The following is a 15462-nucleotide window of genomic DNA, read 5'->3' as shown; positions in this document are numbered from 1 at the left end:
CTGGGGAATTTTTCTTAAACATTGAAAACCTACCCCTTTCTCCAGCTTTTTTGAACCGAGGCTTACTCTACAGCAAATAAGCCACTTCTTGCTATGTCTTATCCCCTCGACGTCTACATAGATGCCCGAGAGGAGAGGACCAGCTGTCGTGATCTGTAGCACAGGCTGCGGGTCATTCCACACTGTTTGCACTTCCCCACAGGCAGGGGGATGCAGAAGTCTGTACTCACCACACCCTGCTCAGCATCCCCGCATCTGGGAGATGGACCTGGGCTCCTCTGGGGAGGCTCATAAGCAGAAATGGATGCCAGTTGGTCAGTTTGAGGCAGCAAGTAGAGGAGGCATAGGCTCCTGATTCTTGACAAGGTTCTCTTCTTGGGGGGAAGGTCACATTCAAATAAAAAGCAAAGCAGATGGCAGGAAAGACCCACCAGCATCAGGGGGTCCCTAGTGTTCCTGGGCGTGCAGCCCATCTCGCGGCATTGAGGCTGGCGCCCTTCCCCTGTTCCCTGGTCTGATGGGCTAGGGATGAGTGGAGGATGGATAGCCATTGACCACTCGCCACCATTCACTGAGGTGAGGGTGGCCACAGCCTCCTTCTAAAAGAGGCAGGAGCAGTTCTTTAAATGGGAGTCACTAAAATGATGGAGAGCCTGAATCTTTTCCCTATTTTATTGTTTCTTAAAAACACACCTGTGTGTGTGCGCACATGCACGTGCACTCTCCTGACTGTTTGTGTCTGTTAGAAAAGGCATTATGTGAAAAGAAGCTGGACTCACCAAATGTGAAGACTGGCTTAAAATGGGGGCCATGTGGTCTGCGTCAGATTCACTTTGGGAAGCCCCGAGGGCAAATGGCATTTCAAAGGATTAGCAGTCATCCCCCAGCAGCCAGCAAGGGGGCTCAATGGATGCTGATCTGCCCAACGTGACATACGCCATATGTGTTAAGAGGCTGAAGACAGAGAAAACAAAACTGCTTGCAAATATGAACCCCAAAGTGAAAGTCACAAGGGCAGATGCTCCAAATGGCAGTGTCAATTTTTAATTGAGCTGCTTGTCAGATGGGTGACTCTGTGTAACTCTATGCGTTTGTATTAGTCAGGGTGGGCTTGTTGCTACAACAAACAGCTCCCAGTCTCAGTGACTTGACACTTTATAAGTTCATTTCTGGCTCATGTTCCAGTTTGACACAAGTCAGAAGCGGGTGGGGAGCTCTGCTCTGGACTGTCATTCAGAGACCTGGCTCCTTCTGTTTAGTAGCTTGAATATCTTCTAGGCCCTCAGAGTCTTCCCCTGAATTCTCAGCAACCAGCTGGCAGGAGAGGGAAGAAAGGGAGGATGCCACTGAGATTTTAGGGGCCAGGACTAAAAGAGCTCATATCACTTCCTCCGCTAGCCAGAACTAGGCAAATAGTCTGTCTCATTGAAAGACTGGCTGAGAAACGCAGGCCAGCTGTGTGCTCAGGAAGACGAGGAACCAGGTGTGGTGGGCACCTGGACAGTCTCTGCCCCTGTGCTCAGGATAAGAACGGCTGGATTGAGTTCTTTGCTGATGGCAAATGAGTCAGTCTCCTGATGTGCCCTGAGTAGGTTGGCCCCTTCCGAGCTCTGTCTTCTGTGGGAAGTTATATGGTTGATCCAATGATTTCTGCCATTCCTTAAATCATGCCTGGAATTCCATTTTCAATATTCTCTTCAGAGCCTTTGAATATTCTCGTGAATGGCATGTTTTATCCTTTGAGGGTTCATTTGATTTCTGGAAGCATCAGAAACCATTTGGAACCAAACCTGGGAATAAGGGGACCAAAGAAGCCAAATTATCTTCTTTGGGTCAAAACTGAGGTGTGACCATAAAGCAGACTGACTCATGAGGCAATTTCCAAAGATGAGATGCCAACACAACACATTTGGAGAACCGACAGTGTCATGGGAATAATTCTGTAAGACTTCTCAAGGTGCCGATATGGAGGAACAGCATTTATGTCGATAAATTGTGCATGTGCATGCGTGAGTGCATGTGTGTGTAGTGAGTGACTCTGTAGTTTTGGTTCACATGCTGTGTTTTATTCTTGATCTGCTTTGGGATTTTTTGCCCAACTGGATTGAAAGAACCTCAGTAGGAGAGGTGTATCTTCAGTTATAAATCATTCCAATTTATGGTTTTAAGTATTTTTTATGTGCTCTGTCAAGTATGCAACCCATCACACATTCAGTCACTCGCTTAGTAAATATTTATTGAAGGTCCATGTGTGCAAAGCCACTTTTTAAATTCAGAAACTGTAAAACCAGATGACAACTATTGCTTCCCCAGCAGCCTGAAGCTCGGTTTGTAGGTGCTGGGAGCAGAGTGTTGTAGGAGAAGCAGCAGGAATTGGACACAGACTTCTTGGAAGGCCAAGAAGAGAGGAAACTGGGCATGGAATAGGCTGCACTTCGATGGTTCAACCAAAGTGTTCTGAGAAGAGGGATTATCCGTAAGATTTCCTTCCAGACTGAAGGCACTGGACCAGCTCTTTTCCCGACTGATGTTTTACCTTCCTGGATAAACCCAGTGCCCTGGAACATCTTCACACCTGTTTTAGAATTACTCGTTTCACCCTAAGACACCCAACCGGAGCATATCTTTCCTCGTGAGCAGTAGAGGAAGCACGAGATAGGGGCGGCCCCTGCTCCACGGCTGCAGTTCCCGGAGAGGCTTTGGGGATTCCATTCTTCCATCATGCAGCTGCCTTCAGAGGCGACCGGGGAAAGCCTTATTCCTGAAAGTATAGCCCTCAGTTCGCCAGCATAAAAAAATCACCTGGGATGGTTGCTCAAATGCAGATTCCTGGGCTCTTCCAGACCTAGTATCTCAGATTTTCTTGGTGAAGCCTAGGAACATCCATTTTTAAGTACTGCCTCCCCAAGGTGATTCCCTAAAGTTTGAGAAGCACAGGTGGAAGGGCTTTGGGCTGACCTGGGTCTGAGACTAGCCGATCCAGCAGCTCCATGCTCTCTGCTGGGCAGCTGCCATCCCAGACCAGAGCTCCGTGTGCTACACGCTGGCGAAGCGGGCTGCTCCGTGCTGGGGTCAGATAAACCACCCTGCAGGGAGGCACTTCTCCATGGGCCACACTGACCAGCCAGAGACAAAGCACTTCCGATCCTCGTTCCACCGAGCGGCGGAGCTGGGCTGCACCACCTTGGTGTGCATGTGTGTGCACAGTTGTGAGTGTGTTTGCAGCTGTGAGTCTATCTATCTATACACCAGGGTATACACATTTTGTTCTCTCTGCCACTCACTGGTACAGCCTGTCCCCTTATCTCTCATCCCAACCCCAACTCCTCCCTTCCTTCCACTCCTGCCTCTCAGGATGCTAGGGCTCCACAGCCCACCTGGGCGCCACGGTCACCGCACCCATCTGCAGCCGGGGGCCCGCAATTCGTGGTCAATCCTTAAAAAATTAAAAAACCTTTACTGAACCAGGCATCACGCTCGACACCCGTATTCATTGTCTTATTCGATCCTCAGAACAACTCAGTGAGGTAGGTCTTGTTGTGTCCCCCGTTAGAGATGAGGGAACTGAGGCTCAGGAGGGTTAAGTAACTTACTCAAGGCGTAGTTAGTAAGTAGCAGAGCTGGGTTTAAACGGAGATCATTCATTCATCACTGTTCACAGTCCTCATGGAGGCCAGCCGAGACCTTCTCTTCTCTCTGTAAGTCCACACCTTCTCCTCCTTCACCTCTAGTGCAGGCGTTGGCAAACTGTAGCCCCGTGGGCCAAATCAAGCCCAGGGCCTGTCTTTTTTTAAAATTGAGGTGAAATTCACATGACATAAAAATAACCATTTTAACCACTGCTTGTTTTTGAAAGTAAAGTTTTATTGGAACACAGCCACACCCATTCACTCACATATTGTCTGTTGCTGCTTTCACACGACAGTGACAGCATTGAGTAGTGGTGACAGAGACCATATGGACCACAAAGCCTAAAATATTGATTAGCTAGCCCTTTAGGGAAAAAGTATCCTGGCCCCCGCCGTAGAGAGTTTTGATCTGGATCCATGCCCTTGGAATGAGTTTTCTCAGACATCTGTGTCTCCATTAAAAACGCCTGTCCTTCCCGAAGGTAACCGCTCCGTCTTCGTCGGATGCTGTGCTTTTGCATGGACTCGCTCCTCTGCCACCTGTTTTTTCTTCCTTCTTCCTCTTGTCTCCACCCAGACATGGGTCAGTCCTGGCAAACACACACCTGTGCCTGACCTGCCAGCTGCCATTCCATTTTCCTTTCTTCGCCTGCCAAATGCCTGGTATGGATGGTTTATACCTGGATATTCCACTTATGTTTTCCCTCCTCACCTCTACAATCCAACTTCTGCCCTTCAGCTAGCCTTTTGTGTACATCTCCATGTGGATGTCTTGGCGTTACATGCGAGTCAAGTGATCTACCCCGCATCCCATCTTTGCTAAGCCCATGTTATCCTGCTGTCTCAAATTAGTTACTGTGGGGCCATTTCTGCCTCTCCTCTCTCTTTCTCTCTCATTACATCTGTTCTGTTACCAAATTCTGTTGCCTTTTTTGGAAGTATCTCTTGGGTTGCTCTCTTCCTCATTCCCACCATCAGTTCCTCGGTCCAGGCCTCCATCACCTCATGTCTGGATCACTGCAGTGTAACTGGTCTCCCTACCTGCTTCTCTCTTTTCGAATCTGCTCTCTCCAGCCCATTTTTCAAATGCTGAGAGCTCAGATAGGATCAGGCCCTGCGTTTGCCTTCACTGTTCCTTCCAGCCTTTTCTCACCACACTCCCCATGCTGTGCTGAACACAGTGGGTCTCTACAGGACTCCGCACCTGTATAATACTCTTTCTTCTACTTAGAATTTTCTCTGTTTTCTTTACTTGTAAACTCCTCAACACCCTTCAGGAAAGAATTCTAATGTCCCCTCTCTAAGAAAGCTTTCTCCAGCAAATCCTCAATGTTCTTAGAGCACCTGGTTCATGGTTATGTAAAATAACTTACTTTACATTACACTTATTTATGGATCTGGCTTTTCTCCTAATCTGCCGGCTGGCTAGTCAGGGGCAGGGACTATATAAGTCTCCCTCCTTTCTAAGATGTACGCAGAGCCTGGCACAGTGACTGCTGGTAAAGAGTAGGTGCTCAATAAATGCTTTTGGGCAGCCACTGTGATCAAGTCCCTCCACTGCTGAGCTTACACTGAGTCTGTTTCCTTCTGCACGAAGTTTAAGGCAGTGGTTTTAAACCCTGGCTGCACATGAGACTCACCTGGGGAGCTTTTAAAGAACACTGATGCCCAGGCCCCATGGCCAGAGATTCTGATTAGGGAGGTGGGATCCACCCACCTGCAGTTTGTAAAAACTCCCTTGGGAATTCTAATGTCCAGCCAGGGTTGAGAGTCACTAGCCTAGTGCCTTGTGTTCACGGCTCTCATTCATTCCTCTATCTCCTTATGAGTTCCTGCTCAGAAGCCCTCTTGCACATGCAGCCTCCTTCCTGGGCCGCTCTCTGTCTCCTTCAGGCTACAATTCTCCCTCGACCCAGATGAGGGCAGGGACCCAGTAGCTTTGCATCCCCAGAGCACCAAGCACAGGGCCACCCATGCCATGGGAGCTCCTGCAGGGCGTGAACCTCAGAGCACAGGCTTTGTTTGGGTTGGGTGGGAGGAAGAACGGGGTGGGGTGGGAGCTTGCAGCAGGTGCCCAGCCTGCCTCCACACCAGTGTGTGGACAGTGCCAGCTTCCCTGCACCACAAATAACCCTGTGTTGGCAGAGTGCACAGAGCCTTAGATTTGTTCTGCTGGTCAGCAACCTCTAGCCCTGTTTCCTGTCTCACACTCTTGTCTGACTCCTTATGACGGGGGAGAGTGCAGGGTAGTGGACGGGACGTTGGGCGGCTGTCTGAAGATGAGTTCAGTCCTGGCCGTCTGTGTGTCCTCTGCGGGCATATCCCTCCCTTTGGGCCTAGCCTTCAGGTCCCTACAGCTCAGACAGGGTTGTTTTGTTGCTCATCTAGACCAGGAGCCCCCAATTGCTATAAGGCAACGTCACTTGGAAGGGACAAAAGATGTCAGAGGCCACATGTTCCCACTTGCCCATGTGAGACAGAGCCCTTTGGAGGCAGGATACTTTGAGACATTTCTCCTTTATTGCCCACAGATGGCCAGGGACTGGGGACACCTTTTGTCTACTGAAAGCCACACGTTCAAATTTTGAAAACAGATAAATCAAGAGCCTCATAATATAACTGTTAGTTAATTTTTTTAAATAAAAGAAATAGTAATAGTACCTTATTTTTACATGACACTTTTTTCTCACAGCCATCATCTTATTTGATTGTCACAGTTACCCCATGAGGTAGTGATATTTACCAATGGCAGCTATTACTGACCATCTTTTGCAGATGAGAAAACAGACTCACTGAGCTTAATTGATTGACTCAACGTTGTAGAACCAGAGAATAGAGAAGCCAGAACAAGGACTTCTGTGTTCTGCTTCCTACTCCAGAGTCCTTTTATGAAACATCCCACTTGCCCACCTCCATCTTTCCAAAGGGAAATAGTTTTCATTTCTTTTTCACCTTATTATAAAAGCAGTACATGCTGTCAAAAGATGCACAGGAACATTAATGGCAGTACTATTTGTGATAGCTCCAGATGGAAACTATTCAAATGCCCATTAACAATAGGAGGGAAAATAGATTGTGGGATAGCCCCACCATGGATACTATTGAGCAAGGAGAATGAAGAGTCCATAACGACCTACAACAATGTGAGCGACTCTCACCGCCATAATGCTGAGCAGTAGAAGCTGGACATGAAAGAGTGCATATTACAGTATGTATACAAATACAGACCAGGTAATTTGTACTTTATCAAAAAATACCAATCTGTGCTGTAGGAAGTCAGGACAGTGGTGACCCGTGGAGGAGAATGACTGGAAGGGCACATGGGCATCTTTCCATCTGGGTGCTGATGACACAAATGTTCTGTTAGTGACATTCACCTGCATAGCACGTTTATGGCACACTACAGGTGCACTTTTTTCTATTTACATCATATTTTAATAAAAAGTTTTAAATAGTTGCTCATGCTCTTGTAAGAAATTCAGACAACACAGAGAAGTACACATTCTTCAATCAATTTTAAAAATTAAACCCAAAGAATGTAAAAGTTTCTTTCACAGATACAAAGAAAAAGTGATTAGTTCTGTGTAACAGTTTGTTAAAGACAAAACATGGATGAGAGAAGGAGAAAAAAATGGGCATGAGTTGGTTGGAAGAAAGGCACAAAAAGAGAAGAGAAGAGGGGCTGGCCCCGTGGCCGAGAGGTTAAGTGCGCGCGCTCCGCTGCAGGTGGCCCAGTGTTTCATTGGTTCGAATCCTGGGCGCGGACATGGCACTGCTCATCAGACCACGCTGAGGCAGCGTCCCACATGCACAACTAGGAGAACCCACAACGAAGAATACACAACTATGTACCAGGGGGCTTTGGGGAGAAAAAGGAAAAAATAAAAAAAAAATCTTTAAAAAAAAAAAAAAAAAAGAGAAGAGAAGAGAGGCTGATGGAGACGTAGAGAAATGGGTGGGCTGCAAGGCCCTCAGTGATGCAACACAAGTCATGAAGACAAGGAGAGACTGAGATACCCAGAGATGACCCCACGGAGGAGACCCTGTGGACAGAAAGTGACATAGAGAAAAGCCAAAAGACTAGAAGGCCCAATGGGGTGTAGAGGAAGATGAAAATCCCCAGCATCACAGAATGAGGCAGAGAGGAGCAGCAAAGAGGATGGGGGGTGGGGGTCGGCTCAGAGGTGAAGGTGTGGACGTGATGCCGGATAGCTAACCTGGACCAGGAGTGAGGGGAGCGTGTTATCACTGCTTTTTGAAAGGCAGGGTTGTTCTGCAGTCACATGAAGACATTGCCTTCCAATGACTCTGGATCAGGCCCTGGCGCTCGGGAAGTGTCATCTAATATGTGCTGACTGGTTGATGGAATGAAACAATGCCCCCAAATCCAGCCCCTCTGCCCACAGTGGGAACTTCACCTCTGGGGTTTCTGCTCCTTCCCTAGGGCCCCAGCCACTTTGCGCAGTGTCCTGGCATTCCAGGAATTTCCCTGCCTGCTCTGGGGAGGATTTTTCACGCTGGAAGCTATTACAAAATAAGACCGCTTTATCAGAATCCTGTTGCGTCGGAGAATGTTCCTGGCTTATTGACGTTTACAGTGTGTAACCGATTTTATCGGAGGAATGTTGTTTGGAATGGAATGGTCCTCTCAGATGGGCAGACAAGAAGCGGAAGGTCATTCGAGGACCCACCCCAAGCGGTCTAAGTTGGAACTCAGGGTTGCTATACATGATGCTTGGGAGCCTGGCCAAGCCATGAGCAAGGTTTCCTCCCTGGAGAAGCTCCCAGCCCCTTTGCAGAGGGATTGCCGTGTTTACATTCCCACCTTGGCCCTCCAGGCGAGTGTCGCTGGAGGCCTGCAACAGCCAGGACTCCAGGACTCTAACGGAGAAGCAGCAGCAGCTCCCGAGGCTTGGGCTCCAGTGAGCAGCCCAGCTCAGCCTGGACAAAATGAAACCATTCCTGACATTCCAGGAAGGGGACAGTCAAAAATAGGGAGATGGGTTTATTCCTCGTTTTGTCAAAATCCCAAGGCATGCGTCTTCCTGGAGCCCTGAACAAAATAGTGCAAGCGGAGCGAGTGCCCCATGGAGGCCTTGAATTCTCTCTCTTCTGTTATAGCCCTGGTGCTGGCGAGGCCAGCGCGGCAGCTTCTGTCTGCATGGGTACCTGATGTCTTACTGGGCAGAGGAAAGGAGTGAGTGGGATGCAGAGACCGAGACTGAGACGGGAAGGGAGGAGGGGTCAAGAGAGGTCAGAAGTCTTTGTTCCTGGGGGAGGGAATCTACCCCGAAGTGGGAGGGGGCTGAGGGGCCCCAACTCAGGCCAAGGATGCTGGGTGCCGGTCAGCAGAGAGGAGCAGGCTGGGAACAGCTGGGGCTGCTGGAGCCTCTCCACGAATCTCTACAAGCCCTTGACAGGGCTGGGCATTCCAGCACATTGCTCTCACTCTCTACAACCCTTGCTAACTTCTTCATTGCAGTGGGTAGAATTGCGTTCGCAAAAAAGACATGTTCAGGTCCTAACCCCTGGTAGCTGGGCATGCAACTTTATTTGAAAAGGTCCTTGCAGATGTGATCAAGCTAAAATGAGATCGTACTAAATTAGGCTGAGCCCTAAATCCAGGGACTGGGGTCCGTGTGAGAAGTCTGTGTGAAGACGCAGACACAGCAGAAGGAAGAAGGCCATGTGCTGATGGAGAGACTGTGGGGAGGCGTCTACAAGCCAAGGAGCACCAAGGATGGCCGGCAACCACCAGAAATTAGGAAGAGGAGGGGAAGGATTCTCTCTCAGAGCCTTCAGAGAGAACTGACACCTTGATTTTGGATTTCCAGCCTCTGGTCTGTGAGGGGACAAACTTCTCTTGCTCTAAGCTACTGAGTTTGTGGTACTTTGTTACTGCGGCCCCAGGAAAGGAATATATTCATGTTTCTCAAAATTTCAAATCCCTCAGGCCCCACCCCTTCAGTCCCTCCGCTCTTAGCAAACAGCCTTGTCATTGCTATTTTACAAAGAAAATTGAAGTCCTCAGACAGAAATCCAGGCCCCTTCGCTGTGCCACCCTTCCCTCTTTCCCTCCTCTGGAGGCCGGTTCCTCCATCTGGACTATGGCTTCCATCTCCTCCCGCTGCTCAGAAACCTTATCCGGTCGACCATCTTTTCTCTTCCTCAGACTTTTGATTTTCTCAAGGAGACCCTTTCCATGTTCAAATTCTCCCACTAAAAACAAGAAAAGCCCCCTTACTTCTTCATTCTCCTGTAGTTACTTTCCTAACTCACACTTCCCCTTCAGAGCCAAGATCTCTTGAAAAGTTATTGTGACCAGCTTGGTTTCTTCACGTCCCACTCCTCCCAACTCACTCCATTGTCACTTCTGCTCCCATGACTCCATTGAAACCTTTCTTATTTTGGTCACCAGTGACTTCTATGTCATTAAAACCAAAGGGTATAGTCGGTCTTCACCTTACTTGACCTTTCCGCAGCATGACACAATGTTAATTGCAACCTCCTTCCCTTTGCTCCAGTGACATAACTTTCCCCTGGATGTCCTCCCACATCGTTCTGGCTCCTTCCCAGTCTCCTTTCTGGCTCGGTCTCCTCTCCTCAGCCTTTGCATGTCGTGTCCTCAGGGCTCCTTCTGAGGCTCTCTCTACTTAGCACAGCACTCTCTTCCCGAGGTGATCTCATTCCCTTGTTTGCAGATCTGGGACCTCTCCTCTCAGCTCAAGGCTGCAGATCTACATGCACCCTTGACATTGCCACTCGACCGTCTCAAAGTTACTCCAGACCCAAGTCTCAAACAAAATTAATGATCTTGACCTCAAACATCTAGTTCTCATCCACTGTTCTCTCTCCCGGGGAATGGTACCGCCATCCATCCAGTGATGAAAGCTAGGAACTTAGGAAGTCTTTGACCTCTCCCTCATCATCCATACCCATCAACGTACCTTGTCGATTTTACCTCCTACAATCTCAAATCCATATTCTTCTTTGAACTCGTATCTATCATCTTTGTCCAAGAATTATAATTTCTTCCTTGGACTCCAAGAGTCAGGCATCAGTTCTTGTTTCTTTCTAAATGATTCCCCTTATCACAGCCAGAATGATGATTTCCAATTGCAAATCATGTCACTCCCACCCCTTTCTCTTCTTCACTCCCACCTCAGTCTCCTCCCCAACTTACACCTTAAATGACTTCTCTAAATGCTTAAGATGAAGCAAAAATCTTTAAAATGGGCTGTTAGGGTCTGCCTGATCTAGTGGCCATCCAAGTCTTCAGCCTCACTTTCCTCCATGCTCTTCCTTGCTCTCTGTGCTCCAGCCACATTGGCTTTCTCTCAGTCCTTTACATTTATTCCAATCCCTCCTGCCTCAGGGCTTTTGCACATTCTCTCTCTCTCTGAGAGAGAATCCTTCCCTGCCTCTTCCTAATTTCTGGTGGTTGCCAGCCATCCTTGGTGTTCCTTGGCTTGCTTCCTGCCCCCTCTCACTCCCCTTTGTCAGATTAACAGCCTATATATTAATGGCTTACAAAGTTTTCAGATTGTAGCTCAATCTCATGTTTACAGGAAAACCCAAAACCTCTTCCTGAGTTCTCTCCTTCACAGCTCTTTCCACAGTGACAAGTTTACATTTATGTTCTTTTGATGACTATCTGTCTCCTCTAAACCTTTAGGTTCTAGGAGGTCTGAGACTCACCCAATACCCAGCACAGTCCCAGGCACAGAGTAGTCACTTAGTAAATATTTGTTGAATGACTAAATAAAGGAAAGTACTACACTGGGTTCTGGGGATACAAAAATGAATAAGGCACAGAACTTCCCAAAAGCAGCTCATAGATTTGGGGTGGGAGGGACAAGCCGATGAGAGGATAAGTAAACAGACCCAGGGTGTAACGAGGTGGTGAGCACAGAGCAGAAGAGCAATCCAGAGGAGACAGTGATGCCTGAGTCCAGCTCACCGCCCCCAGATGAGGCTCAGCCCAGGTGTCTATTGACTGATCTCTCAGCCCTCAGGGACCCTCGTCCTGTGATATTACTGCTGTGTAGTCACCTCTGTATTCCAGCCATGGCAATGCCACCCCACCCTGCCACAGATCCTACAGAGGCACTGTCCTCAGGAACTGGGCACAAGCAGGGCCTGTTCAGAATGCAGTGTTATTAAAGGTTCTGGTTCCAATAAGAGCATCGTGTGCCACACTTCAGTCAGAAGAGCTGGTGCCTTCCGGGCAGTGATCTCATCATATCCTCAGACCAACCCCGGGAGGGAGCAAAGGGTGAGGATTTTTCTCCCCACTGTACAGCTGGGGAGACTGAGGTCAACAGAGATCAGTTGACTTGGCCCAGGAGTGAGAACAGCTCAGGAACAGAACTTGGAGAGAACCCAAGGCGCTCTCCATGGGGTCCACCAGCCAGACCAATTGGCAGAGGAGGAGGACTCGGGCGGAGGACGCGCTGCAGCAGGAGCCTGCGGGCTTGTTTACTTTGGTGCAGAAGGACATTTCATCACCTCTTGGAACCACTGAATGTCAGCGCAGATGGGCCCTGAGAGATCATCTGATTCAACACCCTTGTTTTACAAAGGAGGCAACTGAGGCCAGAGAGATGACTCTCCCTCGCCACACTTTCCTTTCCCTGCCTACTGATATTGAGTGTTGGGCTGACACTGCTAGCTGTTGACGCAAATCCCTTCTCCCCTTCATTGCCTATATGGCTAGACTATATTTCCCAGACTCCTTTGCAGTTTGGTGAGCCATGTGACCATGTCCTCTCCAGTGGGATGTAAGAGGAAGTCGAACATGTCACTTTCAGTCCTGGCCCATTTAAACCTTTCATGCTCACATCTCCATGTTCTTTTCACCTCTGGCTGATTGGGGGGTCAATTCCAAGGGCAACTTTGGAAGCCATACGGTAGAGAACAGTAGAGCTGCCAGGGTTTGGGTCCCTGAAAGACTGGGTGGAGAAGAGCCATCCCACCCACCTGAACATCACTGCCTAAGGCTGTTGAGTGAACAAGAAGAAGAAAACATCTATCACGTAAAGCTGCTGCATTTGGAGGCCTATTTGTTACTGCAGCCTGGCCTAAACCTAACCTAACAAATATAAGTAGAGACAGGAAAGCCCCTGCAAAAGCTCTGACTACATACAGCATTTGGTGGTGGAGACACTGGGCTCAATGCTGTTTCACTGTCAACGCTTTGGAGTGTCCCCACTCCCACCTCTGGAGAGGTTGGGAATGCCTGACTCGTAACTCATTCAGTCCAGGAATTTGGTCTGAGCTGCCTTCCCACCTGTTTCCTTCTAGATCAAAAGCCTCCCAGGGCTAGAATGGATCTGAGACATCATCTGATTTATCCCCCGGCACCAGATAGGGCCCCTTCTAAGCCATCTGAGATGATCAAAAATCTTGTCTAGATTTTTATACTCCTGGGAAGGAAACACTTTACATGTCCTGAGACACCTGTTTCATACCTCGTTGCTACTGTGTCAGAGGCTTTTGCTGAACCCTAAAGCAGCAGAGCTGGCGCACTCCTTAGCAATCATCTAGGACCATCTTTGTTTTACTGATGAGGAAACTGAGGCCCAGATCACACAAATGGTGGTAAAGTCAGGAGAGGAAGCAAGGGCTCTAAGACCAAGCCGACCACTTTTTCCAAGGCTCTCTCTGCCTCCAGCTCTCTGCTGTTTTCTCGTGTTCTGTCCTAGGAGGAGATGAAAAAGTGCTGGGGTCCATCTGCCCTGTGGTCAGCCTTTCCAGGTTCTCCTGTGTCTCCCCCTCCTCCTCCACTGGTTAAGCCCTCCCCCGCTGGCTGACCTTGGTCATTTCTCTTGGAAGGCAGAGAGGAGATTAGAGAGAGAGGAGTCTGTGGTGCCTTAAGGGGAGGGCCACGTGGCAGGTGCATGTTTGCTCCTTGGGCCTTGGTAGCGAAGGCAGATTCTCTAGTGGGATCTCTGAGTCCACAAGAGCAGCCTGTAAGGGCCATCAGACACTTAGATGTTACTGTTTGCCTGGGAGGGCGACCTGTGCTATGTGAAACATTCTCTAAGGAAGGGAGGGAGCAGCAGTGACTAGAACCTCTCAGCACAGGGTCTTGGCTTGTTGGGACTCGTCTGTCTGTGTCTGGACAGCTGGGCAGTCCTGCCTGTTAATGTGAGAGCAGGATCCCGAGAGGCTGAGCTGGGGCCGTGAGAGCAAGCCAAGTTACTTACGAGGAGATCATTCTCTGGCACTTTCTTGGAAAGACCTGGAAATTCCATGTGAGAGCCCTGGAAAGTTGGGTTTGTTTTGTGGTTCTTTAAAAACAAAACAAAATCGCTACTCCTCATTGTTTAAGGTGAGCTTGTTTATACAGAGCAACCTTTGGGTTTTCTGCCTAGTGACTCACTTGGACTGAGTCACCAGAAAGTGGGCCTGGGTCCATCTGCAGCTGCCCTGCTCACCATGATCTGCTCATTCCCCTGGAGGTGGGTGATGGAGCTCTGCATCCATCAGAGAAGAGCAACAGAAAAGAGGGAAACAGAGTGGAGAGACAGGCCTGAAACAGAAGTCCATCCTCAGTTGCCTGAACGTCTGGTGGTCAGAAAGGGTCCCCAACAGAACTGATGAGAGCCTCAAGGAGCTCCAGCGTTCATTTCAGTGGAGACATTGTCTGGATTATTGCCAATTCTGAATTATAGGACCAGAATTAATGGTGCTACATGGTCACTCCGAGATAAATCACAATCTTTGAGTCCAGCTTCAGAATGTTGAGCAAGTTATTTTCCCATTTTGAGCCCCTCTTTCTTCACCTGGAAATGAAGAGACTTGCCCTCCTAAATGTTAGACATTTTATCCTTTATTTACTGGGAAGGGAGGAGATATGGACACAAATGGAACTTTATTTACCAGGAAAATTTGTTTACACTAAATCTTTGAATCGCTCCCATGAAGCTTTTCTTTAAAATTCAGTGATCTTTGTGTGTCCTTTTGTTTAATTTGCCATCTGCGGCCTTTTTTCTGAAGATGAGTTTGCGGAGCCCAGCCTGAATTCACAGTTTTCTTTTTCCTGCGGCCTGTTTGGGTGTCCTGGTCGTGACATTTCTGCAGAACTCTGGCGTGAGCCAGAGGCAGGGGATGGAATCCAGGCGAAGGCGCGGGGGGTGGGGGGAAGAAGATGACTCCTACCTCGGCCCCAGGGTGAGGCGCTAGCCTTGGCAACAGCGAACTAGCACCAGCCCTGGGGCCTGGAGGAGCAGTGGTGGTGGCGACGCTACGGGCCCCTTCAAATGAGGAAGGGGCAACGACCACGCGGTGTGAGGAGCAGGGGACGAGGTTCCCCTCCTCCCGCATAGCAAAGCACTTTGTACAATCCAGCCAGTGCTAATCACGTTTCCCAGTACCTGCTTTTCACCGATCACTGACTGATGGGGTATTTAAGGAGTTAGGAAATTCTGGTTCCCGATTCGGAAGACTCGGGCTGTATGTGTGTGTGCGTGCGCGTGCAGCCGAAGTTGGCCGGCTCTGCGGACCTCACCCCGTGGTCCCCAGCCGGCCGCCCCCGCCCCCTTCCTGCCCTCTCCCCGCCCCCGGGCCGGCCGCGCTCGCCCGGTGATGTCAACCCGAGGAGGAGCCGCCCGCCCCGCGACCCGCCCGGGCTAATTAGCATGGAGCGTCGCCGGGGCCGCCTCCGCCGCCCGCCCGGCCCCCGGCCGCCCTTCCGCGGCTACCACAACTTTTGAGGCGGGGACCGCGCTCGCGGCGCCACTCCGCTCACTTCCCCGGCCCCGCGCGGCGCCCGCCGCCCGCGTCCCTCGGCCCGCGGCCGCCCCGCGCGCCGGGCATGTGAGCGCGGGCG

Source organism: Equus quagga, chromosome 4 (assembly GCF_021613505.1).
Source record: "Equus quagga isolate Etosha38 chromosome 4, UCLA_HA_Equagga_1.0, whole genome shotgun sequence".
In the NCBI taxonomy this organism is placed as follows: domain Eukaryota; kingdom Metazoa; phylum Chordata; class Mammalia; order Perissodactyla; family Equidae; genus Equus; species Equus quagga.
The sequence above is the reverse complement of the archived record's forward strand: the minus strand, read 5'-3'. Positions refer to the sequence as shown.